Below are 26,958 nucleotides of genomic sequence, written 5' to 3'. Positions count from 1 at the left end.
ATTTATCAGCCTACAACCCTTGTGAATCTGTGTGAAAGGCCAGGGAAGTAAATTTTCCCAATGATATTTCCTGAGGACTTTTCACCTCTTTTTCCCAAATTTTGCTTTCAGTTTTAAATCTGAACAAGCCTCTATGAAAAAAAGTAATACTCATTATTTGTACAGTAGCACCTAGGAGACCTGTCATGGCCCAGGACCCCATTGTGCTAGGCTCGATACGAACACAGAACAAAAGGATGCCTCCCCTCTTACAACATTTTTTCACCGACCCTCACCTCAAATCAATCAGCCTGGGTACACTGAAAACTTTGCAAAACTTGGTATTTCAGGTTTAATTACAAATGTTCCATCCAGTTCTGTACATAGCACCATATACAGAAAAGCTCCTCACACAAGTGCTCTTGTGCTTGTTTTCCCATAGGATGACTCTACCCAGCTTCCTTTCTCATCTTAACCAAGCTTTCATATGAATACATTTATTTTTGATTATAATTTGATGAGGAAAATGTCAGCAAAATTAAATCAAATCAAGGTGGCAGTCCTTTGGGGAAATAGATATACATAATACAGTTGTTATTATTATGGTTTTCCAAAAGAGCATAAAATGTCACAAAAAGCTAATGCTTACCCTTTTGGAATATCTCACCTATCATATTCTGTTTGTTCACTTACTCCTCTGTGGCATTTAGAGCTATGATATTTATGAATATGCATGCTTTATTTGAGGATGGGCTACAGATATTCTGTTCAGATATAAACTATCAGCATCTCCTATCACTATATACTATCATACTTGGTTAGCAGTGGTAGTAGAATATTAGTAAAATGAAAGAATGCATTGGCTCCTCCACCCTTCTGCTGGTCTTCCTGCCGTCTTGTTATTCTCCTAGGTGACATTTATAAAAGAAAATGCAGCACTATTAACATTTCTGAAAGATCCTTAACTATCAGCATATCAGAGGTCAGTTGCTGCATCTGTTTCCCTTAATTAGTTTGTCTTTAACTTCCTAATGTTCCAATCATTGTGTGTATGTATATGTGTCTGTGTGTGTGTGAGAGCGTGCGTGTGTCTCTGTGTGTGTGTGCACGCACGTGCGCACACTGTAAAACCTAATAAGCAGGATCATGGGTTACAGGATACATATTGCTTTACTGAGAGCAAAAGATAACAGCTTAGAATCATAGCAGATTTGTCAGTGACAGAGAGCAAATGTCATCTTAAACCATGCTCCAAACTAGAGCAATGCAAAATATCTTAACTGAACCTCAAAGTAAATATAAGTGAGACTTGGATTTGTGGTTCTGTTAAAGCAGTTTCAAACTTTGGTCTAGATTCAGGAAAGTTCAGTAACCTTGGACACAGGATGTTTACACAGCTGCCTGACTTGTGAATCTCTCTCTTTGTCCTCTCATTCCCAAAGAGACAACCTTTCCACCTATTCAATGAGCCTCATGCCAATTTTCTTACCTCAGTTTTCATCAGGGAATGCTAGTGGCCCTGTCATCATCCAGTGCATATTGTTAATAGCTATGCACTGGGTAGCCATTTCCTCATCCTCAGGTGAGTGCTTCCCTTCCTCATGATCCCCAACATATTCTTCAGAGATTGCCCAATATATGCTGCTGCCTTCTCATCTTCTAATAGTTCTTCAGAGGAGAGATGTTTCCTCTTCTTCAAATAATGCAGTGGGAATGAGGAAGCAATCCTTCTGTTACCAAGAAGGCTCCATTTAGATGAGGCTGAGAGAAACCCCATAATTCCTAGTATCAGAGGCGTAGCCATGTTAGTCTGGATCTGTAAAAGCAGCAAAGAATCCTGTGACACCTTATAGACTAACAGATGTTTTGGAGCATGAGCTTTCGTGGGTGAATACCCACTTCCTCAGATGCATGTAGTGGAAATTTCCAGGGGCAGGTATATATATGCTAGCAAGCAAGCTAGAGATAACAAGGTCAGTTCAATCAGGGAGGATGAGGCCCTGTTCTAGTAGTTGAGGTGTGAAAACCAAGAGAGGAGAAACTGGTTCTGTAGTTGGCAAGCCATTCACAGTCTTTGTTCAATCCTGAGCTGATGGTGTCAAATTTGCAGATGAACTGAAGCTCAGCAGTTTCTCTTTGAAGTCTGGTCCTGAAGTTTTTTTGCTGCAGGATGGCCACCTTAAGGTCTGCTATAGTGTGGCCAGGGTGGTTGAAGTGCTCTCCTACAGGTTTTTGTATATTGCCATTCCTAATGTCTGATTTGTGTCCATTTATCCTTTTCCGTAGAGACTGTCCAGTTTGGCCGATGTACATAGCAGAGGGGCATTGCTGGCATATGATGGCATATATTACATTGGTGGATGTGCAGGTGAATGAACCAGTGATGGTGTGGCTGATCTGGTTAGGTCCTGTGATGGTGTCGCTGGTGTAGATATGTGGGCAGAGTTGGCATCGAGGTTTGTTGCATGGATTGATTCCTGAGCTACAGTTATTATGGTGCGGTGTGCAGTTACTGGTGAGAATATGTTTCAGGTTGGCAGGTTGTCTGTGGGCAAGGACTGGCCTGCCACCCAAGGCCTGTGAAAGTGTGGGATCATTGTCCAGGATGGGTTGTAGATTCTTGATGATGCGTTGGAGGGGTTTAGCTGGGGGCTGTATGTGATGGCCAGTGGAGTCCTGTTGGTTTCTTTCTTGGGTTTGTCTTGCAGTAGGAGGCTTCTGGGTACACGTCTGGCTCTGTTGATCTGTTTCCTTATTTCCTCGTGCGGGTATTGTAGTTTTGAGAATGCTTGGTGGAGTTTTTGTAGGTGATGGTCTCTGTCTGAGGGGTTAGAGCAGATGCGGTTGTACCTCAGTACTTGGCTGTAGACAATGGATCGTGTGATGTGTCCGGGATGGAAGCTGGAGGCATGAAGGTAGGCATAGCGGTTGGTAGGTTTTTGATATAGAGTGGTGTTAATGTGACCATCACTTATTTGCACCGTGGTGTCAAGAAAGTGGACCTCCCGTGTAGATTGATCCAGGCTGAGGTTGATGGTGGGGTGGAAGCTGTTGAAATCATGGTGGAATTTTTCCAGAGTCTCCTTCCCATGGGTCCAGATGATGAAGATGTCATCAATGTAGCGTAGGTAGAGAAGGGGCGTGAGTGGACGAGAGCTGAGGAAGCGTTGTTCCAGGTTGGCCATAAAGATATTGGCATATTGTGGGGCCATGCGGGTGCCCATAGCAGTGCCACTGATCTGGAGATATATATTGTCATCAAATTTGAAATAGTTGTATGTAAGTATAAAGGCACAGAGCTCAGCAGCCAGTTGTGCTGTGGCATCATCAGGGATAGTGTTCCTGACAGCTTGTATTCCATCTGTGTGTGGGATGTTTGTGTAGAGAGCCTCTACATCCATGGTGGCTAGGATGGTGTTTTCTGGGAGGTGACCAATGCATTGTAGTTTCCTCAGGAAATCAGTGGTGTCACGGATATAGCTGGGAGTGCTGGTGGCATAGGGTCTGAGTAGAGAGTCCATATATCCAGACAGTCCTTCAGTGAGAGTGCCAATGCCCGAGATGATGGGGCGTCCAGGATTTCCGGGTTTGTGGATCTTGGGTAGTAGATAGAATAACCCTGGTCAGGGCTCTAGGGGTATGTTGATTTCTTCTGGTGTTAGTGTAGGGAGTGTCCTGAGTAGATGCTGTAGTTTCTTAGTGTATTCCTCAGTGGGATCTGAGGGAAGTGGCCTGTAGAATTTGGTATTGGAGAGTTGTCTGGCGGCCTCCTTTTTGTAGTCAGACCTGTTCATGATGACAACGGCACCTCCTTTATCAGCCTCTTTGATGATAATGTCAGGGTGGTTTCTGAGGCTGTGGATAGCATTGCGTTCTGACGACTTAGGTTGTGAGGCAAGCGATGTTGTTGTTCCACGATTTCTGCCTGTGCACGCCGGCGGAAGCATTCAATGTATAGGTCCAGACTGTCATTTCAACCCTCAGGAGGAGTCCATGTGGAGTTCTTCTTCTTATGCTGTTGGTGGGAGGGCACCTGTGTATCAATGCACTGTTCAGTGTTGTCCTGGAAGTATTCTTTGAGTCGGAGACAGCGAAAGTAGGCTTCCAGATCGCCACAGAACTGTATCATGTTGGTGGGGGTGGCAGGGCAGAAAGACTAGAACAGGGCCTCATCCTCCCTGATTGAACTGACCTCATTATCTCTAGCTTGCTTGCTAGCATATATATACCTGCCCCTGGAAATTTCCACTACATGCATCTGAGGAAGTGGGTATTCACCCACGAAAGCTCATGCTCCAAAATGTCTGTTAGTCTATAAGGTGCCACAGGATTCTTTGCTGCTTTTACATAATTAGTAGTGTGATCCTTAGGGAAGTCCTGGAACTGATAAATAATTAGTGTGCCTCTGAGTAGTCCCTGTGAATTCTAGCCAACAGGAACACAGCAGATTAGTATTTACATTATTGTAGTATCCAGAGATCCCAATCACAATCAGGACCTTAATCTAAGAACTATTTTATTACAGAATTACTATACTGGGAAAAGCATACATACAATACCTGTTGTGCAGATGGAGGACTAGCATTCTCTACTCACTTGTTATTATTAGGGTTGCCCATGCAGTGGCTCTCCTAAGGCCTTTAAACTGGGAGAGTCCTGGTCCAAGGTCTCATATAGTGGCAGAGAAGACCCAAGTCCAAGGAGGAAAGACGTAGAGCATGAGGAGACCTCTAGGATCCACCTGAAGAAATCTGAAATATGAAGTGAGAGGTTCCTAGAGTTTACTGAAGGAAAGGGGTAAAGAATGGGGTAAACGGGTAAAGAATGGTTTCTATGACGGGATGGGGTGCGTGAAGAGTATTGAGGTTGAGTTTAAAAGACTAACGTCTCAAAGTGAATCTGCAGGGGTTGGTTCACTTCTGACTAGGGTTGTGAGAATAGGTAATTTCTTAGTTCACTGGCGGTACAGAAAAAAAAATTAAAAAATCATTTTGGTTGGCCCAAAATGAAACTTTTGGGAAATTTTTTGCAAACTGAAAAGTTGAAAAAGGAATATTTTTTAGTCAAACAAAACATTTACTTCTTTTTCTCCAGTGGTAGTTAGCTGCCTAAAAACCTTTAAGGATCTGGGCCATAATGTTTTTTTTTAATTCAATAAACTCTAGTGGCTTGTTCATATAAGAAATAATTAAAATAGAACAGCATTTTTCTCTCTCAGACGTGAAATTTTATGCTCTGTACAAATTGAAAGAGAACCTTAAAATAGTAATAGGCCCAATTATATTTGAAATATGACAGATAATTGTGTAATTTTTCAATAATGAAATAATTAGTAATATTTTGCATATGTATACAGTAATTGCATTCATTGGGGGATCTAAAAATGTTTTACAAACAGTAATTAACTACGCCTCCAAACACTCCTTTGAGGTAATCATTATTATATGTCTTCTATTCATGGGGAAACTGAGGTACATATTGGTGCAGTGATTTTCTGAATATCACACAGTGAGTCAGGAATGGAAGCTGTCGTGTTTTTTTCCAAGAATACTGAGTTTAACAGGTTCTTTCAGTAGAATGACTATTTAAGATTGAGTGAACAAAACAAAACAAAGATCAAGCACAGTGAGTCTCTCTTCTGTGAAAGACTACACTAAACTGAACACAAAAAATGACCTTCTTTCTCTCAGAATAATAGGCACCTTAGAGATTTCAAGATGCCGGATACCAAAAATAAAGACAGCTAAATAACCACAAAATCCAAGTCCTGTATTACACGTCCTTGCACTAGTCACTACGGGAACAATACATAAAATAATTTCTTGTGATCATTATTATACTCTCTCCACACAAAAAGGTGGCATATTTTAAATAGGTAAAAAAAGCTTCTGATTTATATAATTTATTTCTTGCTCTCATTGCCTTAGCATGTCTGAATACTGAAGTTTATATTTCTGTATGTCAGATTGCTAGTAAAGATATGGAACGTGCACTTCTTTCTTGGAACTCCAGAGTATTTCTTACTGTTAGCTTCATAGCTGTGTTTTAATATTCAAAGAGTTATAGAATTAAATGTTTCTAATAATAAAAAAATTAATTTTGAATCTGTCCCTTGGCTAATAACATGTTCTACAGCCAAAATGCTTCTGAAATAAATGTAGTCCAACTTTACTAGTTCTGGGTCACTGAGAATGAAAATGATGCTTAAAATTGTTGATTGGCTCCAGTTTTCAAGATATGCTATTGGGTCAGTGTATATGACCCTTGACTTGGGAATGGCGGAGGATAAGTGAGTTATAAAGAGAAGGGATCTCAATTTAAACCAGAAATGACTAAAATACATCTTTGACTGGATCTATGAATAAATCTATGACTGGGTTTGGACAGTACTTGCTTTTGAGGCAAAACAATGAATGATGCAATCTGAAGCTGGTATTGCGTCATACATGATATGAATTGCATCATGTTATTCCTAGAAGTCATGGATGATGCAATCATAACGAAGCTTACATCACTCTGCTGAACAAATTGCCCTATATCAGCTCTAGAAATCATACAGTGTTGTGCTCTCTTATTTGTCAGTGTTTGATTTTGCAAAGGGACACATTTCTGTTTAGCCAAAGTGAGCAGAGATGCCTCGTGCTTGTGTGAACAGTGCAGATAACTTCTGCTATGTTTGTGGTGAAGTGACTTTTGCATCACAAAAGCGCAGTATAACCACTATGGTTAAGAAAGCCTCTCACCTTTATTTTGGCTGCAAAATTGGAGATCAGGACAAGAGGTGGGCCCCACACATATGCTGCAACACTTGTGCAACAAATCTTCGCCAGTGGTTGAACAGGAAAAGGAAATCTATGCCTTTTGCAGTGCCAATGATTTGGAGAGAGCCAACAGATCATACCAGCAACTGTTACTTCTGCATGGTGCCTCCAGTTGGAAAGGTGTGTCAAAGAAGAAAAAGTGGACTGTGCATTATCCAAACATTCCATCAGCTATATGCCCAGTACCCTACGGAGAAGGGCTGCCGGTTCCTGATGCACCAGAATCATTCTCACTTGAGTCAGACGAGGAAGAGGAAGAGGATGAAACTTCTGGTCCTGAACCATCATTGTCACAGGACCCACATTTTCTCCCATCCTCCTCCTCTGAATCACACCTCATAACACAAGGTGAACTGAATGACCTTGTCAGGGATTTGGAACTACCCAAGAGTAAGGCAGAGCTGTTGGGCTCCAGACTACAGCAGTGGAATCTCCTGGCAGGCTATCAGGGCAAATGGAGCCCATCAATGCTTGCAGACTATTGCTGGACAGTGACAAGAGATGCTCCATTTAATGAATACAAGAGACAAGCCAAGAAGCACCAAGTGGACACTGAATAGGACTAAACTATGTACATAATAGTTTTTTGCCTTTTCTTTCATAATACATTTTATTTATGTAACTCTTTTGCTGATTTTTAAAGTGTTACATAAACAGGACAGGTGAAATATTATCATGTAAAGCAACCATAAACACATGAAAAGACCTAGGTTTACAATTTATGATTAAAACTCTACTATCTACACAATATACCTAGACATAAAATGTAAAAACTTAAATATCTTAGGAACAGTAGCCAATCAGTTGTTTTGTCATATTTGAATTCAGCACATCAAAATACATAATAAATATCACATTTTATCTCTGAAGCAGACGACTTCTCAAAAATTGTAGACCAGTGTAATTGAACATACTGGCAAATAAAGTCTTTTTAAGAAAATATGTAGCTGAGAGAAGAAATGTATCCTACTGTGGGCAGCTTTGCATAGAACTGTCTTTGGGATACACAGGACTTAGTTGCACCACAGTAGTTATGTGTTTTCACTTCCAGAATAGAATGTGAACTGCATTGCTTCTGGTGCACCCTGTGCTGGAATGTTGGAGGAAGATGTTGCAGCTACTAGTGCAGGAGGCATAAAGTGAGGAAGTTGAGGGTATGTCTTCACTACCGGCCATATCAGTGGGTAGCAATCGATTTCTCGGGTATCGATATGTCCCGTCTCATCTAGACGCAATATATCGATCCCCGAACGAGCTCCTGTCGACTCCGGAACTCCACCAACGCGAACAGCAGTAGCGGAGTCGACAGGGGGAGCCGCAGACATCGATCTCGCGCCGTGAGGATGGTAAGTAACTCGATCTAAGGTACTTTGACTTCAACTACACTATTCACGTAGCTGAAGCTGCGTATCTTAGATTGATTTCTCCCCCTAGGGTAGACCAGCCTTGAAAGGCAGTACCAAAATGAAAATTTGGACAACAGATGATGTTTGAATGTGTCAAGGGATCTGTGACAAAAAGAACATATAAAATAAGATGAGTTCTAACAAAAACATCTGAAAAGAAGAAGAAAAAAAGTGAGGCAGCAAAAAACAACAAAACAAAACAAAAAAGAACACTAGAGTAAATAATCCCCTACACTATGTCATTAACACCAAACTAGATCCCTCAAGGATACTAGGAATAATAGGAAAGCAATTAATCTGAGCTTTATTCTCATTAAAGTCCCTTAATTACATTTTTAGATGAAATGTATTTATGTGAGGGTAATGCACTTTTATTTTAGGTATTGTGTCCTCCAGGTTCTTTTCCTCTGAAACTATTTGTTCCCTTTGGGGGAAAGTGATACCAACCATCTCTAATGTTAGCAAAAGGCAAATATAAACTCACCTGGAAATGAACAAAGATTCCAAAGTCTTGAGGTGCTGCACATTTCAAAAGGGCTTGAGGCAAAGATACTTTTTCTAAAGTGCTGAATTTTATTTGCTCTATTAAATTTGCGAAAAAGAAAACATGAAGGAAATATACAGGCAAAGAGGCGGGGGGAAGGTTGCAGAATTTAACTCAGTGATACTAATTTGAAAGATCATACAATAGCACTCTGCATTTCAAAACAAAAACAAGAAAAAGTCATTGAACTTTCTTAAATAGATTCAGCTGAATGAGACATTAAGTCTTGTAAAAGGAGTTTTGGTGAAAATGGGCAGGAATTACTGAGAGGACAGTTCAACCTGGGTTTGATGCTAATAAGTGGCTCAGCTTCAAAATGTCAAATTTATTTTTCATTTACTTTTGTTAAGAATTTTCAGTTTTATGTGCTTGGAATGAAGACTCAGACAAGAGGTACTCCAGCCCTGTAACTGTATATATCTAAACCTCCCTAGTTAAAATCCAAATAAAAGGATTGGAATTAAAAACAGTGCAGCTTTTATTTTACATCTCAATATTTCAAACATCCATGTTTTCTTCAGCAATGTTGTTGCTGGATCACTACAACAGAGTAAGGCGGTGAAAGAATGAATTGCAATATATACAACTATTACAAGCAAAAGGTTTCTTATCACCTAATGGAATGTAACTAAATATATTGGGTCTAATTCTCCTCTCACTAACAACCGTTCAACACCAATGTAACTCAGATAACTTCAGTGAATTTACTTATGATTTACCTTGGAGTAAATGAAATTAGAATCAAGCCCATATGTTGTAACAACACAAACGGTAACATAGTGGCCCAACTATCAGAGCTAATTACCACATTTCACAGCAGGTGTCAGAATGTGTTTTAGTCCAGGTGCTCAAATCTGGTGTCCTACATATAATATGTAGACTGTGAACCAAATACTTCTATCTCTTATACTGTTTTTACACAACTGTATAACTTCATTTGACTTCAGTTAATTCATCCTGATTTATACCAGAATGAAATCAGAAACAAATGCTATGTAATATTATACCAAAATCTTGATGAAGATTGTGATAATACCACCAATCATTCCATGTGGTTAACTGACTTAGGGGAAATTATTGCAGATGTAGGCTTTTGTTACCAGGGCCGTAGCAACAAAGAACATGCCCCCCTCCGAACATATGTCCAGGGCCCCTTACAATGCAGAAACTGGAATGCGGTATTTATTTTATACAATATACAGGGTTCATATTATGTATACATAGGCCTACAGTGTACATGTATTCCGTATTTATGCAAAGCGCTTCTTTCGAGCCTTGTTCTCCGCAAATTGGTTAATCAATGCGTCATAGTCCAGAGATCTGGCAATCTTGTTTTCGATTGAGATAGCTGCAAGCGCAGAAAGCCTGTCATCTGTCATGGTTGAGCGCAGGATATTCTTGATCAGTTTCATTCTGCTGAAGCTCCTTTCAGCACCAGTGACAGTAACTGGTGTGGTCAGAAGAATTCTGATGCAAATGCAAAGATTCGGATATATCTCCTGAAGGCTGTTCTTGTATATGTACGTTAAAAAATTGTTTGCCGTGACAAGTCCTCTCTCTTTCTCGATGACATAAATAAAACGATTCAATTCCATTATGAGTTCGTTGGCATCAATGTCTCCTATTTTTCTGTCAAAATTTTTGCTGTGATTCTCCAGTTCATTTTCTCTGTGACACTGCTTCAGGCTGTTAGCGTTGTACAGAAATCCAAACAACTTATACCACTCCACGAGTTGGTCAAATTGTGACGAAACAGAAGATATGGCCTTATCAGTGAGAACAAGAAAGAACTGCAATTTGAATTTTTCTTCGGCAGAAAGACTATTCGAATCATCAGCACATTCGTAATCAAACATTCTATTCTTACATCGCACCCTGGTTTCTGGAAACACCTACTCAATACCCATATGCTCTGCTATTTCATATGCATTTGTGACCACAGAGTTATATCCTGTATTTCGATAGTCTTCTAAAAACTTCATTGTAGCACCGACTTCTGCCTGCAGTACGTCAATTGACACATTTGGTGACTGAATTAATTTGCTGGTTTTATTGACGTGAAATAGTATATCGTACCACGTGTACACAGTCAGAACAAAAGGCCACGTAGTAACATGGTCTAAAAGCACACCAGCTTCTGTTGCTGTATTGCCATCTTTCTTTTCGAGTGCATATTCTCGCAAAGATGACAAAGCATTGCACAATTCTTCAAGGTGATAACGCAATGGCTTCACAGCATCAATTCTCGACTCCCAACGAGTGTCTGATAACCCTTTAACAGATATTGGCATATGTTCTTGAAGTATATCCCAACGTGAAGGTGAAGAAGAAAAGATAACATATATTCTGATAATCAGACCAAAAAAGTTAACGTCATATTTCAATGACTTTGCCGCGTCTGAGATCACAAGATTCCAAGTGTGAGCTCCACATGGTACATACAAGGCACGGTCTTTTATTTCTAGCATGCGGGCTTGAACTCCTTTATTCTTTCCTCTCATATTTGTGCCATTGTCATAAGCTTGGCTTCTCATGTCAGCAATGTCTATTCCTAAGTTGTTTGCCTTTTCAAGAAACGCTTCCAATAAGCCCTCGCCAGTTGTATCATGAACATTAAGAAAACCAACAAATGCTTCATGAATATTGACACCATCTTCACCGTTGCATTCAACAAAGCGTAAAACCACAGACATCTGTTCTTCATGTGACACATCGGGAGTACAGTCCAAAATAACTGAATAATATTTTGCTTTTTTAAGCTGCGCTATGTTGGCCTCTTGAATGTTACTGGCAACAAGTTGAATCAGCTCGTTTTAGATCTGTGGACTGAGGTACTGAACATGTGTCTCTGCCTTCTTAATCTTCTGTAAAAGTTCGCTGAGGACAGTATCATACTTTCCAAGCAATTCAAACAGTCCCAAAAAGCTGCCATTCGAAGGATTGCCGAGCTTTTCATTACTTCCTCGAAATGCCAAGTTTCTTTCGGACAAGAAAATAACGACATCAACCATACGTTTGACAACATTTCTCCAGAAATCTCTTTCTTTCAGAAAAGCCTGCAATTCGAGTTGGTCAATAGATGTACGGTTTACTATGCCTGACTGAAGGTCAAACCATTTCACCATACAGTCTTGATGACCTTTGCCTGTTTCATGCTGCTGAAGTCTTTTTGACAGTGCTTTCCAAGCAGATGTTCCACGACGTAGCGGTATGTCACCAGTGCCAAATAATTTACAACAAAAACAAAAAATGGCATCTTTCTGAACTGAGTACATTAACCGTGAACGTCTTATTTTCTCACCATTTTCCATGGTCCGATAGAAATGAGTACTTGTGAACCTCCATCTTTCCTTGTTAAATGGAAATTCGTAACTTTCATTGCGCTACGGTGGGCCACGTGCAACAATGTCACACACTTGCCTGTCCGATATTATAGACGGCCAATCTCCTGGATCATCAGTCAATGGTTCAGATTCAGATTCTTCTTTCCTGGCAGCAGCTGGAATAGCTGTCACAGTTTGTTTGATAGAACAACTGGCTTCACCTTCGACCTCACTTGAAGCACTTCTGGATACTTCTGGATACGATTCTTCACTGCTAGCACTGTCCGTTTCATGTGCCTGTACCTGTACGTTGGATTGCAGCGCAAAATACGTTGACAACTTTGGAATTTTCTCAAGTTCCTTCTCGGCATCTTTTGCTGCCTTTTGTTTACTAGCTCTGCTCTTATACATTCTCTTAGACATCACAAAGCATGCTTCTGCGTTGGAAACGATAAAAAACTAAACAACTAAATTAATAACATTTATCCGCCGACCACCATTATTAATAACATTTATCCGCCGACCACCATTGAATGCAAATACACATTCTTTGAATGGGTCCAACTAAAATTCGAAACTGACCGACAGACAACTGATGTAGCCAATAGCATTATGATGTATCATAATGACTTCACGGTTTTGTCAGTAAAACCGACATGGATTGTGCAATAGCGTCAATAAATGTCACTTACCTAGTTATACCTTACATTTTTTTTGCCACTTTTAGGGGCCCCATTCCTTGCGGGGCCCCTTCTGGTCGGAGGGTACGGAGGGCGCTCGCTACACCTCTGTTTGTTACTTAGACTGTATTTTAGACCTGAGAAGGGCATAATAATTCTGAAGAGTCCAGGTCACTAGCATATCTTATCAGACATGCCATCTCTTAGGCATAAATAATTGCTATCTTTTCCAATCAGTTCTGTTACTGGCCTTTGTATTCTTTGCATTCTAACACGTTCAGCAGTGGAACTGTAAGTGTTTCAACCCAGAGATTTCACTTTAGGTTGTGTGTTTGTGTGTGTATATTTATCCATTCAGTGTGCAATATTCTATAAAGTGCTTTATGGTCCATTTAGAAAGAGGTTATACAAAAATGAGAGATACAAATGTCCAGCAGAGACACATAGGTCTTGCCTTTCCAGCAACCAATGCTCAAAATATATAGCACCACATCAAAAAAGGCCATTCGGCTATTCTTTTTAGTGTAAATATTTTTTCCAGTAGTATTTGAATGACAGAGAGAACAAGTAAAAAAGTCCATAGAGTAACAAAATACAGAATAAAAGCATCTATAAGAATAATGAAATACTCTCTTTTGTGTGGATCAGAAGATCTCCTGCATAGCGCCATTTGTCTTTGCATCAAGTTAGCTAGAATTTGTGGACAAATCATTGTGTCTTTCACAAATTAAACTAATGTTTCAGATTGAAAGGCTTTGGTTTATTGCAGTATCATACAATGTAGAAATACATAGACTAGAAAAAATAGACAGGTGGTTTAATAAATTAATCTATAAGCAGCAGAACAGCATAAGGATAGTCGGTGACATTGACAGAATATTGTGGAAGGTGGTGGAGATGTGATATAACAGTTTTAATTAGGAGCAAACATATGAAGATGAAAGTCTGGGGTAAAAGGAGGGGGGAGGGCATGAATTAGAGATCTGCGATTTATTATAGAGATAGGCTAGAGCTGCACAGTTGAGATCCAGATTTGTATCTAAATACCCCTGTAATGTTGTGTTGTTCCTATCTAGGGTTTTGTTTCAGCTCATTATGGAAATATTGAACAGGCAACAATCATATTTAGATCCAGAGCCAAACTACCCCTAAAGCTCAAAGTGGTCTGATCTGTCCCCAGCTCTAGAAGGGACATTATATTGTACTGTAGCATCTTTGGGCCTGATTTTCCTCACTTACAATGACATAAATCAGCAGCAGGTCCAATGAATTCACAAGAGTTACACCATTGTAAAACTGTTTATGGGAGATCAGAATCAGACCCAATAACTCTACATCAGTATAACTGGGTGAGACTGAGATTTAGGATGCCGCTGTGAAGAAGATGTTCCCAACTACCCTTCAGAGAGAAACTGGAATTCCTCTCTAATTAGCAACTCATGTTCTCACTATTGGATTTTATGAACCATGAAAGGACATTGATCCAACTTGCAGGTGTTGGCCAAAAGTTCTTTCAGCACTGCCAGAACCACAGTAGGCAACTCAGGCAATGAAGATCCTTCTTGAACAGCTTCCATCTCCACAGAAAAAGAATTTGTAAGTAATATTTTTCATGAACAAAACACAGTGAAAACACCACACAGTAAAAAACATTCAATGTTGCCACTCAGTGTAGACAGAGAGGGATATCAAGTATTCACTATGTGTTACAAATCATTGATTGAAAATATTTCTAACAAGCAAGCCATCGACGCCCAAAAAGCAAGCCTTTGGATGCCTCTCTTGCTGACAATATCTGAAGTTGGGATGCTACGTGAAAGGGCTTGTTGAGGGGAATGGGGCAGCTGTTGATGGGAAGCAAGGGAATGCTAACTGGAAGGAAGGAAGGATGGACAGACGGACGGACTGACTCTGGTTTCCCAGCTGTTTGAACAAAATCAAACCTGTGATTTTCAAACTCTTGTGAACAGGTGCTGAAGTTTGCAAAAACATCAGATCTCAAATCCTAGGTTCATTGGGATTGCATTTGAAGGTCAGTACAAACATTTCTCAACTATGGTTTAGACACAGAACAAAACTTCTTTTTTCTGCATAGTTTTGTTTTGAATTTTTGAGTTCATCTAAGAGTAAAACTCATAATGAAACTGTGACTTTATTGATATAAACTGGTACCATATAGAATATGGTTTGCAACCAAATCTTATGTAAGGGGGTCATATAAGGTGTCCAAGACCAGGTTATGGGTTGCTGGTTATGATTATGCTGTCTATATGTCTGTATCATTTTGTAGTTGAAGTTATGAGTATTGGCTGTATACTGTCTGTATTTCAAATTGGTGCTGTAGTTCTGGGAAAAATCCCAGACGAGTTGGTGTTAGCTCTGCCTAGCCTGCTTGATGGCCCATTAAGGACCATCAGCTACACAACTGACCCATTGGCAGGAGGCAGATACGCCTTGTAACTCAGCAGGGTGTGCAGGAACTTGCTCATGTGACTGCAGACTCCATTTTGCTGTAATTTTCCACAATAAGAACAAAGAAGTCTTCTTACACCTGGAAGAGCCTCTATAAAGCTGATGCCTCATCTCCATCTTGTCTTCAGTCCTGCTTCTTACCTCTGGAGGGACTTTGCTACAAGCTGAAGCTCTGCACAAGGGATTGATGACCCATCCCAGCTGGGGATGTTCTCCAGAGACTTGATTTGAACCTGCAGTTTACTCCATCACTGCTACAAGCCTGAACTAAGAACGTTGCCATTACTATATGTAATTGATTCCATTTAACAAATTCTAGCTCTCATCTTTACCTTTTTCCCTTTATAAATAAACCTTTAGATTTTCGATTCTAAAGGATTGGCAACAGCGTGATTTGTGGGTAAGAACTGATGTGTATATTGACCTGGGTCTGGGGCTTGATTCTTTGGGATCGAGAGAACCTTTTTCTTTCATTGGGGTGTTGGTTTTCATAACCATTCTTCCCCAGGACGAGTGGGATTGGTGGTGATACTAGGAGACTGGAGTGTCTAAGGAAATTGTGTGTGTGACATGCAGTTAGCCAGTGGGGTGAAACCGAAGTCATTTTTGTCTGGCTGGTTTGGTTTGCCTTAGAGGTGGAAAAAAAACAGCCTTGGGCTGTAACTGCCCTGTTTGAGCAATTGGTCCTGAATTGGCACTCTCAGTTGGGTCCCGCCAGAACTGCATTGTCGCAGAAACATATTAGGCACCCACTCAAACCAGAAGTAGGAGGAAAGCCTCATAGGATATGCCCCTGCATTGAAATTTCTGTACTAAAGAGCAGTACGCAGTACAGAATACGCTGCCTGGCATCCTGAAATCCTTTTTCAGATTATTCTGAATGTAGATGTGTAAGAGACAGAGGCTACTTGAGGGAATGACTAAACACTTTGTACAACAGCCATGATTATCTTATGTCTTTTTATAATGGATTCTTAATTGAATTAAGTAAGTTAGAGTTGAACTTTCTAGATACATTTTTCACTAGTTGTATTGAATGAAGATAACTACTGTAGTTTTGCTCATTTATAAGGATGTAGTTTCAAAGACCTAATGGTTACATTGCAATTTAGATACTGCCTTGGAGTCCTCCTAACTTAGCAGAGAGTGACTTTGCATGTGACTTGAGTCCACAGCTCATAAATAAAGCATGAAGGATATGTGATGGTTAGTAAAGCTGTAAGTCAGCTGGGAAACTCAGTATGTTTCTTTTAAAAAATATGTTTCTTTTCCAAAAGTGCTACATTGAGAGCCCTGGAGACTCCAGTCCTCATTTTATTCAGAGAACAGCTACGGTATTGGTTGCAGCAATGTACAGTTTTCTCACACTGTCCTACCACTCTGCCTCCATCCTAACATGTCTGAATAACCTCATGGGGAAGGGGGTTGGAAGGAAGAAAGAACCCAGTCTATAACTCCATTTAATTTTTGGTGTCTTTGCTTGAACTGCCAAAAAGGATGTCAGTTAATGCCAATTAAGGGGTTTGTATTAGGGTTGTGAACGCTTGTTCATAGGAAATTAATTAATTGTATTAATTAATTCATTTATTAGGATTTAAAACTACACAAAGATGCTTATCTCAGGATTTAGGCACCCTAACAGCTTTCCTAATTTTACAATACAATGACATCTCAACACCACTTAACTAATAATTCCAAAAGGAACTCAGCCAGCTAGATAGCTACAGAAACTCATTCTACTCCTTCATCATTGTACAAAGTACACTCTCATCCTGTTCAAAACCCCAATTAAACAGGTGTCTCTCAGAGCATGCCCAGACGGTCACCAAATTCAGGCTATTTCAGACTGACGGGAGGCGAGGAAGGTAAAACTTCTAGAGTCCCAGCACATGGCTACACATCAATTAAACACTCAAAGCTTGCCTGGGACAGCTGACTTGGGCTTGCAGAGTTCGGGCTGCTGGGCTGTAAAATTGTGGTATAGCCATTCAGGCTTGGGCTGGAACTCAGGCTTTGGACAATCCCCCCCTCAGGGTCCCAGATTTTAATGTCTACACTGCAATTTTATAGCCTCACAGCCCACAACCCCAAGACAGCTGGCCCAGGCCAGCTGCAGGTGTGTAACTCACAGAGAACATCCTGCCAGCTGCTAACTCTCTTTATAATGTGGGGACCCCCCAGCTCAGGTGCCTCTGCTGACTGCAATTATGGCTGTAAGGCATAGGAAGAGATGTCATCCCTCAGGTAGGCCAATCCCAAGCCATGTAAGGTTTTATAGGTCATATAACCAACTCGAACTCCTCACAGAGATCAATAAGCAGCTAGTGCAGATTCCAAAGCATTAGTGCCATATGATCCCTGGAGAGGCCTGCTCAATAAGCATTCTACACCAGCTTCCATCTCTGAATAGTTCTAAAGTATGGAGCATGTAAAGCACATTTTAATAGTCTAATGCTGAGTTAACAAAAGCATGGATAACAGTAACAAGGTTTGCATCCAAAAGGGAAAAGAGAACTACTTATGATCACTTCCACACAGGACCTAAGAGTCAATGACCTAACAGGTGAAGACTATATCCCATCATGAATCTCTTAATTAGTCCCCCACATGTATTCTCAAAGTGGTTTTCCAGTCTGTGTTCTATAGACTTATATATGACTTCTGCAGATGAGCAACTCTTTCTCCTGTAGGGTTTTCAACTGTTGTCCATCACTGTAGTATCTGACCACCTACAAAAATTATCCAACATTATTTGTTCATATTTTAAAATGAACTTACTTCAACTGTGTCCATACCATTTGTGTTCACTTTCATCAGCATAATAGCAAATAAGATGGCTGGAGTTTTCCTGAAGCAGCATGTCATAAGCCAGTAGTGAAGAATAGTTGTAGAAAGTGAATTTTGAATTTGGGGCTGTATTCACATGGGGAGCCTGATTCTGGGGACTATATTATATTCACCCAATCAGATAACACAAACTTATATATATGTCCAATCAAAAGAGCTTGACATTTTGAATGTCAAGTATTTAGAATGAATTGCTTGGAACAAATTATAAATAAGGGATTATCCATAGAAAATATTTGGCAAATAATTTTGAATTGTTAATAAATTTGAAATAATCACAATCTCTGCATGAACAACTAATAATAACAGAAAAGAAGCTAAATGCCTTGAAGAAATAATTTATTATGAATTATTTGCTCCAGTCTAATGACTGTTGCAGTTTTTGCTAGCCATCTCACTAGGTTTCCTCAGCTACTAAAGCCAGTAGGAGCTCACCAAAGACCCCCAGGAGGTCATTATCTGTCTACAGTCTGACTCTAAATACTGGATAATTTTGGTGCAGGCTTTTAAACTGGTGTTGTGTTTTGGTGAATTGGAATAGAGTCTTCATGAAGCTCAAGTGGGATAGCTACTGAGACCGCTTGCAGTCTAAAACTTTTATCATTACTGTCACTGAGGCATTTATCCCTTTCCTTTGAGGACATCGGCAAACCGTGTCCCAGTTATCTGACCAATAGAGTCTCGTTAGCAATCAATTGGTTATGAACTCACCTAAAGCAGGGCATTTACCTATCAAGGTTAGTTTCAGTGTCTCAGAATATAAAGTAGTTCTGTCCTTTGTCACTTTGTCCTATTTTTGACCCTGTACTTTCTTTTCTAAGTATAAGCGATCCATTTGGCATAAGCCCATGGACAAAGCCATCATGTTTTCATTACAATTAATGAGTATTTTTCCCTAACTGTGCTACAGGGTGATACTTGGTCAGTGTGATAGTGAGTATTTACTATTATTTTCATTGAGTACATTTTAAAAATGTAGATTTTTGCCAGATGACACAAGATTTTTGATGATAGTCAAGAAATTGGGCCAGGAATGGGTTAGTATTCTGAGTACAGGATTAGGGTTCTGGATACCCTGAATTCTATTCCCAGCACTGCCACAGACTGTGTACCCTTGGAAAATTAATTTCACCTCTCTGTCCAAGGAGGGACATTTGAGAAATGGGAATCTGGCCATGGAGCTGCTATTTCCAGCCAACCTTTGGTACCTAATGGTCTATTGCCAACCATACAATTTAAAGCAGTCTTGAATCTGCTCTGATTTCCACCTTGAGACCAAACCAGACCCAGGATTGGGGAAGCTCTAGCTTTTGTAAATGAAAGGGAAATATAACCCTCCATATACAATGATCACACCTAAAAAAACATTTCTTCCATTGGGAATATTCTACTCCTTTGAGAGATATCCCTATATCTAAAGTGGATCATACTTGTGAAAATAGTAATCTCTTTCTGACCTATAGGACTTTTTAACTGCACAGTGTATACATAATCTCAGATCAGTTTATTTTGGTGGCACCATCTTTCACTGAGATTACTCTAAAATGATTTTCTCTATATAAAGGTGTTTTATCTTATGTCAGTTGTGAGTACCTTTTATGCACCAAAGACTCCCATGAAGTCCTTCCAACTGAAATGTCATTTAGCATTTTAGAAGTTCAAATGCAGGGGTTTGCTTAAAATACAAATATTCTCTTCCTCATATTTAGAGAATCATCAAAAATTTGCCAGGAAACCTAGGAGTGGGATTCTCTTCAGCTTTCCATGGGTTTTATTGCACTTTGCATTCTTTTATTTCAGATGGATTGATTTTTCCTGTTCATTCCTCCTCCAACCCCCAACCCTTCAAATAATGGAGGAAAAGAGGGAGCGTTTTAACAATAGATATTACAGAGAAAAATGGCAGCAATAAAGTAATTTCCCAGCTGTGTTTGTGCACTGTAGAAAGTGAGATTGACTATGGGAAAGCAAATACTTGGATCTTTTTTGTTTGTTTGTTAGCTCTTTTCTTTTAAACATAGTGGCAAATAAAATAAAGGTATGTCTAATGCTGTTTAGACATGATAGAGACTTTAGTGCAAGAATCATGCATGAAAAAAAGAAAGAGTTGACATGGGTTCATTCATGGTTTTAAATTTTCACTTTATTCGTTCTTTATTTCCCCTTAGCTAGCACTTCAATTTAATTCTGAGTCCTTAAATCCACTTTAAAGCCTCAAAAGAATTTTGCATGGTTTGAGGATCACAGAGGCTTGTGAGGAATCAATTTGCAGCAGGGGCTAAAGAGCAGGTATTCAGAAGTGGAGGCGGTGAAATGATGGACTTTGAGACATGGTCCACCAGAAAATGTTTGATGACAAGCATCAAGTGATGAGATAGGATGTGATGATGAAAAAACCCACATACTTGAAGAGAAGGGATTGAAGGTGCAGTAGCAAAGGATGCTGAAATTCAACAGAGAAGAAGGTATGGCATTGTGTTCAAAAGATACTGCATCTCCAAGTGGCAAGCCATTTTCTAATAAACAGGGGTGGGTGAACCTTACAGAAATTAATCACTTTGGATATGAAGCTAAAAGTTTGATTGTTTATCCAAATCTTACCTGACCTACCCAGCATTCCTGGGTCTGCAAAATTGGTTAGAAAGTATGTTGGAGAAATCATGTTGCAAGATACAAATATCAGAAAGTGTACTTTTGGTCAAAAATGGTTTTTATTTTAGATTAAGGAAACAACATGTAAGAACAAAAGTAAAATAGTCTGTGTGTTTTCTTTGGAAAGATTTGCACTTCCCTGAATACAAAATGGCTACCTGCCTCTATAAACCACAGAGTCCTTAGAGATCTAAGTGTGCAGTACACAGAAACAAACTCAGATCACTTTTCTGTCTCTTAAATTCCATAAGCACTAATAGCAGAGAGTGTAATGAAGAGGGAAATTTGACTGAGCTCCAGTGAGACCTTGGACAAAAAAAAATAAGTTCTGAGTAGGATTATCAGGTCAGTGTTTCATTGCTTTCTGAAAGAGAAGTTGACTAAAAGAAGTATCTCCTAGGACTAGGCCTCAGGAGCCCAATGGGGTATGATTGCTTTTACTCAGATGTGGACTTTCACTAGAGGCTGGGTTAGAAACTGTTGATCTTTTATGTTACCTGTTAAACTAATTGGTCATAGGCTATTTGCACCTTTTACTTTATGGAAGCCCAATTAAAGCAATCCTCTGTTATCTCTTTGGAGTTTATGAGTTATAATGGGGACCCACTGTTGGCTAGAGCCTGTACAGCCTAGTCTTTGGAGCACCTACAACTCTTGCCTCTGGATTTTTGGTGCCCTGAGCACACTATCAGGTGCCTGGAGGGGCCTGGTGTACCACATCACTCACAGCAACACTTGCAGTGGGGTCTGTTACTTTATGTACATTAAGTATACATTTATATACTTAAACAATGTTAGTATATTGTTAGCTTAGTATTGAGCTCTGGTTACAGCATTGTGCTGTTATTTTATTAGTGTTTTGCAAGGGCATTTTATAAGCTTTGCTGCATAAGTTCTGCAGAGAATTAATGATTTTTTCCTCTGAACTGGACCTTTGCATTGGAAGGAATTAGACATTGTTTACAATGTTGCTAAAAATAATTTTAAGTCCATTCCTTTAAATGATTGTAGTTAGCAATGTTTATCTCATAAAACAAAAATTTAATATCTTCTGATAATTAGTTCACCCATAAGTACATGCATTTCCTTAACCTAATGTGCATGGAACGCTATATGATATGCTCTAATATAAACAAGCAAGTCTTAATAAAAGTTACATTTTTTAATGCTAACCAAATTGCTTGTAACTTTGACTTTCAAAACCCCAGGCAAGTTTACAGCAAAAATCCCCACAGATAAAAGCTGTTACCTTTGTTTTCTCCTTTTATCATGCTTCATAATACTTAAAGTCTTAAAAATGTCTTTAGGGTACTTATGTAAATAGATTAAGAAAATACATATACACAGTTACTTTGATTCTCCATGGGTTGATCTCCAGAATCTCATATATCAAAACACTTGAGGTTTCTCTGAAAAGTGTGATGAACATGTGTTCCCAGGATGCGGGGGTGGAGAAGAAGGATCTGATTGTTGTTGTTCTTGACTCACTCAAGTTCTATCTATCTGTTCCGGGTTAGTTGTTTATCAGAAATCTAGTCTTACAAATGAGTAACAAAAGATCCAACCACCATTTCCAGAAAATTAGGGTTAATAAGCCTGATTCATCTCTCATTTAGCTTAGTAAATCTGGAGTAAGTCTATCAAACTAAATGCCAGTGCAATATTTACATAAGTGAGAGACAAATCAGGCCCAGTATTGATAAAATGAGGTAATAAATTATCTCTAAATGTCATGTTCATGTACAAAAATACCTGCTCTATCTATTCTTTTGTGATGTAAGGTAGTATATAAGTATTTTATTGTTATTTTATTCTATTTTTTGGCCAAGTGTTCTATTTATTTTAACATGGTTCACAATGCTCATTCGTGTTCGGGCCTAACTTTCATTTTCAGTTCAGATTCCTCAGTGGGTTCTTACGCCTTTCCTGTTCCCCTGTGTCAGAAGGTGTGCAGCACAGGGTACGTCTTCACTACCAGCTGTATCGGTGGGTAACAATCGATTTCTCGGGCATCGATATATCGCGTCTCATCTAGACACGATATGTCGATCCTCGAACAAGCTCCTGTCGACTCCGGAACTCCACCAACGCGAATGACGGTAGCGGAGTTGACAGGGGGAGCCGCAGACATTGGTCCTGCGCCATGAGGACGGTAGGTAACTCGATCTAAGATACTTCGACTTCAGCTACGCTATTCAAGTAGCTGAAGTTGTGTATCTTAGATCGATTTTCCCCCTAGTGTAGACCAGCCCACAGTATGCTGACTGCAAGAGGGATACACTGCTGGTTATTTATTATGTCTTCTGATGGGTTTCTGATGCTATTACAAACTGCTCAAGCTTTGTGCTCTCCACTTATGATATCATCAAAAACCCTTGATTGATTTAGGACCTGGTAATACATCTGTCCCCAATTAAATCCCATTATCCAAAATGCACTGACAGTAAAAAAGGCCTTCTCCACAATAAACAGTGTCAACCTAATTTCTACAAGTGTTATTTAACCATGATTGTGTTTTTCTAGTGTTAATGTAGAACAAATTGCTAGTGATCTATGGTGACATGCAGCAAGTAATGCAGGTAGATTAACAGCACAGCATAAGCAAAAGATTGTACATATGAAGTAATAAAGCTTTTCATTTTTATTTGCATGAGACAAGCTAATGTCATGCCCCACCATGAAGATTTTTATAAATACGATAACTTCAAAAGCAGCAGGAGACAGAATGAAAAGAGAAGGAAGAAGGGTAAGTGATAGGTGATGTGATGTCAGAATTGTGAGGAGAGAATACAAGAACCATTGTTGTAATTATTATTTTCAGAGTTCATGTGTAATGGGATGTTTTGGATTTTTCTGCTTTTCTGTTACCTGTTAAGAAAGACTATTTGATGGAATTGTCATCTATTATATTAGTGTGGTTGGATCTATCCAGTCCTGTATGTGAGGTGGGGTGTAATGGGGTGTCCACCCCACAAAAGGTAGAGCAGGTTAAATTAGGTCAGTTAACTAGGTAGGCTGCACCTGGGCAGAATTTTAGGCTTGAAGGACAAGCACTAATTGATGATGAAGCCCAGCTGGGCAGGGACAGGCTGAGCTTGGATAAAGCCAGCAAGCTAAGACCAGAAGAAGAAGCAGTCCCTCTCTGGAAGAAGGGAGATGTGTTTGAGGCTACAGAATCTGCCAAGGAACCAAACAAAGGAGTAGTCTATAGTTACACTCTGAGGGAGTTGAGCTAGTAAGTCTGAGGTGTAGAGGATAGAGCAAGGAAGTAGAAAAGAGTTGAGGTAAATAGTGACAGGTGTTGGGAGCAAGCAGACTGGAGATGCTAAACATAGGGTCTCTGGACAGGAACCCAGAGTAATGAGTGGGCCTGGGTTTCCCTACCAGTCACTGTGAAGTGTCATAGGACCTGGCCTTGGAGCAGAAGACTGTCTGGAATGGTGTGTGGACAGTTAACCCAGAGGGACTCCGATACCCTGGAAGTGAAGGGTTATATAATGACCTGGCCAGAGAGCTGAGTCATGAAGAGGGAGCATTGCATGTTGTGGAGAGCAAGGATGGTGTGAGCAAGTTGTCAGAAGGAGGAGAGTGCCAGACCTGAGTGGAGCTAATCATCAGATCCAGCTACAAGGGGGTTTCCCATGGTGAGTGAACCCCTTGACATGGAGTGATAAACCAATAAGCTCTTTGACTTAGCCAGCAGCAGTTTGTGGTTAATATTTACCAAATTTATTTCCCCACATATATGGTGACTTTGGGTCTAGCCATCACAAGAGACATTGCAAGGAGGGCTAATAACAGCCAGTAGGGACACATAAGTAATGAAACAATTGGCAGTGACAAACAGTTACAGTACAGGACAGGTTCAGTAGCCCAAGGCACAGCATGGCCAATAAACCAGTTCAATGGGTGCACGTCACTTGTAACTGACCTTGCAATAGAATAATAGTAAATGTGTTCTGAAGCTGAAATTTACTATTGACATGCTAGGCCAAATTCTCCTTTCAGTCACATGGTATAAAACCAGAATAACTTCACTGAAGTCTGTGATGGGATAAACAAACCACACACTGGAGTTAGGAAACAGCTTTGTGCCCAGATAGTCCTGCCTTGCCATGCACACAAAGCCTACACAAGCTGGCGGTGGAGTTTAAAAAGGGAAGCAGAGCCACTCAGGGGAGGTGGGCTGTGGAAAGGAGCAGACCTCTGCTCTGAGCTCTGGGGAAGCACATCTCAGGAGCTCTGGTTGCCTGAGGCCTGGTAACATAGAACTAAGAGAGCCTGCAAAGGAGACACTGGTGATTGATTGTGAAAGTCAGAAACTTTATTTGTAGCTAGGAGGGTCTGAGCTGCAGAAGAAAGAACAGATCACACAAGATGTAACTGTAATTGAAACAAACTACTTTACCCCTGCCGTAGCACTGGTGGTAAGTGTTCCCCTTTACAAAGCTATTAAATAATAGTCCACAGAGGGTGGCTTACCTGCCACCCACACAATATAATGACAACAAATAAAGTGGCAGTAAGGAAGATAATGGGACTTAAGGGACATACAGGATGGGTCTTCCCACCACACTGGCCTTACAGCTGTTCTAGATTAACTCAAACAGTTATGTCAAAGAAGAAGAATTTTCCCCAACAATTACCTAGCATATGACTATGTATCTGGAAACTGTAGAGAACCCCAAAAGTCAACATCTGAAGAGTAAAAAAATATTTCAGATGCCTTGACTATCCTGCCACTTAGTCTACTTCATGCCTTCTGTCTGCTCCTATCTCAGCCTTCTATTTGCAAATGAAAGGAAATCAGTGGGCTGTGAGGATGTCCTTGGCTCAAGCTGCTCTCATTTGCTCTGAACTGGTTAACAGACCAGTATGGATGTTGAGAGGGAGAAAAATAAGCAGGCTGGCAAATTTTAGTCTGCAACTGAGTCACATAACACTGCTGTACAATGGCCACAGACCATTCTGCAAGGTTTGACACAAAAATATGCACAGTCAACAAAGGCACTAAAATATATTTAATACTATTTGTAATTCAAATGACTGTAAAACTCCAGGAAGCCCCTGACTTTGGAGTACCTACTTGGGGAATCAGTTAGGGAAAGCTAGCTAGAGTAAGTATGACTCCTGAAGGAAGAGGAGAGCTTTTCATTTAAATAGTACTTTTCACCTTGAAGTGATTTACAAACATTCTGTTAAACTGCTTATTTCACTGATAGTGCATCAATAGTACAGCAGGGAATAAAGTTCAAGAACACCAACACAGTATGCCTACATAACCAGCAGAAACCTGTGGCAGCGAGTCTCAGAGCCCAGGGCTATAGACTTGGGTTTGCAGGGCTCACTCTATGATGCTAAAAATAGACCTTCGGCTGCCTCCCTCTGCTTCAGAGCCCCAGAATGTCTATATCACTATTTTAAATTTAGTTGCACAAATTTGGCAAGCCCAAGTCTGTAGACCCAGGTTCTGAGACTAGCTTCTGCGGGTTTTTGCTTACTGTTTAAACGGGACTTACAGATCAGATTCTTATTTAGGCATCTAAAAATACAGAAACTCCTAGTGGGATTTTCAAAATACCTAGGCATCTGATTTCCATTTAAAAATCTGTCCCTCTGACTCCTGTTCTAGCAATTGTTGTTGTTGTTGTTGTGCCTTGTACTGAATATAATACTGCTCTGATGTTACAGTCAGATCAGGGCCTCACTGTGGCAGGCACTCTACAAATGCACAGCAAGACAGTCTCAACCCCAAAGAATTTACAGTCTAAGTTAAGAGAAGACAGAAGAAATAGGTATTACAAGCAGATGCAGAGAGTAGGGGAGGGAGAGCAGTGGGTAATAGGGATAGGAATGTGTGGCTATGTAGATTAGTTACAGTATCTGCACAATTTCTAAGGTTTTTTTTAAAGATTTAAATAATCAGTTGACATCATTGGTAGCCAGTAATCCTGGGTAGCCACTTGTCTAAGGCCATGGCTACACTTACAGTTCTGCAGCGCTGGTAGTTACAGCTGTGTTCGTACAGCTGTGTAGGGCCAGCGCTGCAGTGTGGCCACACTGACAGCTACCAGCGCTGCAGTGTGGCCACATTTGCAGCACTTGCAGCGCTGTTGGGAGTGGTGCATTGTGGGCAGCTATCCCACAGAGCACCTCGTCCCATTTTGACAATGTGGCTTGTGGGAAGGGGAAGGAAGTGTGTGGGTCTTTCCGCTTCCTGTTCCAATGCCCCGT

Source organism: Gopherus flavomarginatus, chromosome 5, assembly GCF_025201925.1.
Source record: "Gopherus flavomarginatus isolate rGopFla2 chromosome 5, rGopFla2.mat.asm, whole genome shotgun sequence".
NCBI lineage: Eukaryota > Metazoa > Chordata > Testudines > Testudinidae > Gopherus > Gopherus flavomarginatus.
This window is presented reverse-complemented; position numbering follows the sequence as displayed.